Source organism: Electrophorus electricus, chromosome 2 (genome assembly GCF_041902795.1).
Source record: "Electrophorus electricus isolate QZ-2024a chromosome 2, ASM4190279v1, whole genome shotgun sequence".
Taxonomy (NCBI): domain Eukaryota; kingdom Metazoa; phylum Chordata; class Actinopteri; order Gymnotiformes; family Gymnotidae; genus Electrophorus; species Electrophorus electricus.
Genome location: NC_137498.1, coordinates 40,734,235 through 40,739,234, shown reverse-complemented (window position 1 = coordinate 40,739,234; position 5,000 = coordinate 40,734,235). Strand labels below are relative to the sequence as shown.

The 5,000-nt window shown below is 48.3% G+C and overlaps 1 protein-coding gene across 6 annotated transcripts in view; it reads right to left on the bottom strand.

Moving 5' to 3' along the window:
* gabbr1b (gamma-aminobutyric acid (GABA) B receptor, 1b) overlaps window positions 1–5,000 on the bottom strand; it is a 69,265-nt gene that overhangs the window by 55,694 nt on the left and 8,571 nt on the right. The window lies entirely within an intron of this gene.

Below are 5,000 nucleotides of genomic sequence, written 5' to 3'. Positions count from 1 at the left end.
GCACACTCAGACAGATGCCTAGTTAGATCTCCCCAAACGCTCCCATCCCACCGCCAGATCCACAGAGGCCGTTTCCACCCGCTGAATGACTCATGCTCCGTTGGGGGGCTTCCCTCTCCGAGCTCCGAGCACAGAGCTCCCGCCCCGGGCGTCACTCTCGCCCGACGCCTGCTCGTGTAGGTTCCATCTCGGCCCACCGTCTTGTGAACAGGAGGCACGAGGGTGTTCTATCAGCTCGTGCAGGCACCAGCCCCGTCTCCACACGAGAGGACTTGGAAACGGGCGAGGGGGAGGGTGTGGACACGTATAAATGATTTCCCCAAATTGCTATTTTGTCATGTCAAGCATCTTTTTCTTTTTCTCCATGCGTGCGTGTGTGTGTGTGTGAGTGTGAGTGTGTGTGTGAGAGAGAGAGAGAGAGAGAGAGAGAGAGAGAGAGAGCTGCTAGAGCACAGCAAATGGGAGAATCTGTCTCCAAACCTTCATCCTTACACCCTGTCTTGCAAACACCCTGCCCCCACTCCCTGCATGCACGAACACACACCCATAATACTCGGATTACATTCTCTGCTATGATCTGAATAAATTCAATAAACCCCCCTGATTCCTGCGCTAATCTGAGATGCAGGTCGGGTGTTGGAGAGCAGCACCTCGGACAGTGCTGCAGGTGTGACACTTGCTGTGCAGTAGTTACAGCAGAAATCTGCTGCCTTATCACACAGCCCGAGAGACCTCCAGGGAACACGAATGACTGCATGAACCAGAGCGCATTTCACGCCACACAAAGAGAGGCACACGCACCGTGCGGAGGTACCAGCTCTACAGACAGTGCTCGGTAAAATCACAGCTTAGACCCTGCCACGGACAGATCATCATGAGGAGCAGGCCACGCCCCATGGGCGTGGTGTACTGGTGACCAGGAAGAGAGGGCGGGGCACCTCTGCTACTCAGACTACTATTTGGAGGCGAGCAGGACACCTGAGTGTCAAGGTTTTTTGTCGTCCGTGACAGTAAAGCTAACGAAAACACTTCACGGTTGTGCTGGATCAGCATAACCCACAAACGCACGCACACACACACATACGTGCGCGCGCACACGCAAGCACACACACACGCACACACACACACACACACACGCTCATGTGAGCATATAGACATGGAATCCACCTAAGGCATTGCATTCTCTTCTTCCGCTTCCCTTTTTCCCTCTAAATTTTTCTCTTTCTCTTGTTACCCTCTCTCCCTCTCTCTCTTACACACACATCCCTTCCTTGTTCTAGTGCTCCTTTCTTTGTTAACTCTTTTTTTCAATAATACTCCTTTGTGGCAGAACAATAATTATAATGCATCAGCTTCACATACCAGCACACAAAACTGCCCTCTGCTTATGTACCATGCCAAACACGTCACACTTTTGTAAACACATATAAATAAATACCATTAACCCCAGCATGTTAGTGTAAATGCAAACACTGTTTATCTTCAGAAATGTGCAGGTACATTAATGAATTATGATGCACAGTTCAGATGCAGTTCACTATGATCTCACACGTGTACACACACACACACACACACACACACACACAACATTTTTTCACCCTTCATCTGACAAGTGACAATCCTGCTAAAGACATTTAACAGAAGGCAAACCACAGCTCATTTTGACTGTAACCTAATCTGAAAACTGCCTAATTCTGTTGCCAGGCAACCATTCATCTATCCTCCTTGGCTTCTTTTGCCTTCACTCGTCTTCCTCTCTGGCTGGCCTCAGTCATGGAAGGGTTTCAGCCCATTGTGGTGTTCGCCGGCTTACTCGCGCCATCGCAAATCAACTCTCGTGAGAGATATAAACACAGTCAGGGAGCAGGGAGGGGGGTTGAGCCCCAAAGACATCCCACCTGGACCTTCTGCCATCCGTACCCAACCAAGAGAGCATTTCACACCCTCTCCCCCACTCACCCATTTCCTGCCTAAATCTGAGAGACAGGACTGTCTCCTCACTCTTTGATCAGTGTTACCCCACACTGATAAGACAGCTGAATTGGGCACATGGCAGTTTGGCTGATGTAAATTGCTGATGCAAAGGAATAGTGAGCTAAAACTGTTGTGTATGTATGTCTGTGTGTTTGTATGTATGTATGTATGTTTTTGTTATGTATGTGTATGTATTTGTGTGTGTGTATATGTGTCTTTCCTAACGAAGGACATGTATCCTCTTGAGAGCTGTACCATGTGCAGTCAGTCATCAGAGAGGCTGAAGCCGAAAGCTGTCGAGCAAAGCCGATTGCTTTTTCTCGGATACGACAGGGCTGTGGGTATTCTGCCTTCCCACTCTGTTAATGCAGTTAAATCTGAAGATTCAAAGAAAAACTCGCAGGCGTCAATTCTAATTCCTCCGAAATCACAGGAGATGTCTGAGTTTGGAGGCAATGGCTTGCTTCACTACGTGATCAGACGTCAAGGGATGTGCTACAAGCCGGAGGAGCGTGAATCCAATAAGCCTGCACACATTACACTGTCAGAAATGAGTGAGAGAGAGAGAAGGGGAGAGAGAGGAGGAGAGTGGAGAGAGAGAGAGAGAGAGAGAGAGAGAGAGGGAGAGAGAGGAAGAGAGTGGAGAGAGAGAGAGAGAGGGAGAGAGAGGAGGAGAGTGGAGAGAGAGAGGGAGAGAGAGGAGGAGAGTGGAGAGAGAGAGAGGGAGAGAGAGGAGGAGAGTGGAGAGAGAGAGAGAGGGAGAGAGAGGAGGAGAGTGGAGAGAGAGAGAGAGAGGGAGAGAGAGGAGGAGAGTGGAGAGAGAGAGAGAGGGAGAGAGAGGAGGAGAGTGGAGAGAGAGAGAGGGAGAGAGAGGAGGAGAGTGGAGAGAGAGAGAGAGGGGGGGGGTGTTAACATGCCTCTACCATTCTCTCCTGGAAACCTCCTTCTACAGCTCACACTCGTCCCTGCCTGCAGTTGTACACTTCACACGCAAACGTGCAGAGACAGGGCATTAAATTAAACAAATTGACACTGTAACCTTATTAAACACATACAAACGGGGGAATTAAGGTGCATGTACTCATACCAATCCTCCAAACACAGAGGTGTGCTAGGCTTTAAACATTCAAATAAAGCAATACTGTTCATACTCTGCCTTACATAACACTGGTGTTGTCTCTTTTTCATCTTTGCTCTATTCTACATTTAAAAAGGTCTTTAATCCTGATGAGCGTCTTGACACCCAGTGATCTGACCAACCTTGAGAGTTTTGCCCAGGCAAACAAACAAAGACCTGATGTTTTTCTCTTTTCAGTTTGATAGCACAGGGATCAAGGATGATAGGGAAATAAAAGCCATGGAACCAAAGCGAGAGAAGCAATGCACGCGAGAAAGGCGACATGCAGTTAACGAGAAGAGTGAGCAATTCAGAAACTAAACTACTGAGAAAATAACAGTTCAAAAAGAGTAAAAGTGTTATATGACCATACATGGGCCCTTTGTTATGAGTATATACTAGATGTCTATAAATATGAGTGTAATTCTTTCAGGCCTTCTTGTGAGGTGTCTGACTTTTTAACAGCAGTCGAGTTGTGCCCTGGTTGAACATCCAGAGCAGAAGTCAATCTAAAGCAACATCGTATCAGCTCTGAATATTGACCTAATATCCCGAACCTGCAACCAGACTGGTGTTGCTTCAATATTCTAAGGCAGCTCTACATGTGGAAGGTGGGTTTGTGGCGAGCAAAGTCCACGCACGCCAGTGGAAACATGGCAAAACAGGCTTCCAGGCACTGGGTGACATGAGCATAGTGCAACACACAGAATCACAGTGAGACATGTCCAAATAAAGAACCAAGGCCAACATACGCACACACGCTGAGATAAACTCTCCTAGAGATCAAAGAGAGCAATGAAAACTGCTGAGAGCACACACAGTGGGGGGGGGGAGAGAGAGAGAGAGAGAGAGAGAGAGAGAGGGAGAGAGAGAGAGAGAGAGAGGGAGCGGGTGTGTGTGTGTGTGTGTGTGAGGGAGGGAGAGAACAAGCAGGAGGGTGAGAAAAGGGGGAGAGAGAGAGAAAGAGAGGGAGAGAGAGAGGGAAAGAGAGAGAGAGAGAGAGAGAGAGAGAGAGAGAGGGCAGATACTGTCATAACTTCTAAGTCATTGCAGCAAAGTCTTATTATGAAGAGAACAGACAGCTTATTGACAGTATTCTTCACCCAGCCACCAACACACACACACACACAGTCTCAGTGCAGCAAAAGTGTGATGCAGTGATGTGTATTTCACTTCAAATATTATGTGTATTTCACTTCAAATATTTATCACTAACCATCAGCTCCACCTTGGCTGTTAGCATCAGTCTCCATCTCTGCTACATCCAGACACCTGATCTGTAAAATCTGTGAGCTTAATCATAGCAGTGTCTCACTGGCATGCGATGGTTCACCTCACTTGTCCATTAGCAGAAAGCCCTACCTAACCTTTACCACTGTTTATTACACACATATTTCTCTGCCCCATTTTTAATTTTACATCCTCTGTGGCCGTGATTTGCTAGAAATAAGCTGGATATCTTGACCTACAGCCTCCCTCGTTAATTCTGCCAAGCGGAAGGTTGATCTTCCAGCAGATTCCCTTCTTCAGCTTTACCCGGCTCCACCCCAGCTCCAGCTGGCTCACTCTGAGACCGAAGCACTGTCCAGGGAACTGCACTTGCTTTCCCGCAGGTGAAGAATCCCGCAAGGGCTCTTGTCTGGGGTCTGTGTGACCCCTTCAAAAGCCCTTCGGTGCTGGAGTAGAGTGTGGAGGTCAGGTGTGAAAGGAAGACTCAATCCCCTCCACAGGCAGGCTTTAAAAGCCCCTGCAGAGAAGAGTCCACCTCCCCTCAGATCCCCCAAAGGTGCAGGAAGAGCATCGACAAGGTGGAGAGCTACACGCGCGGTGGTGGCGGGCAGCAGGAAAAGCACATAAAGAAAGAAATGTGGTATTTACGACATGCTTCAAACGCTTTGCCACTGCCATC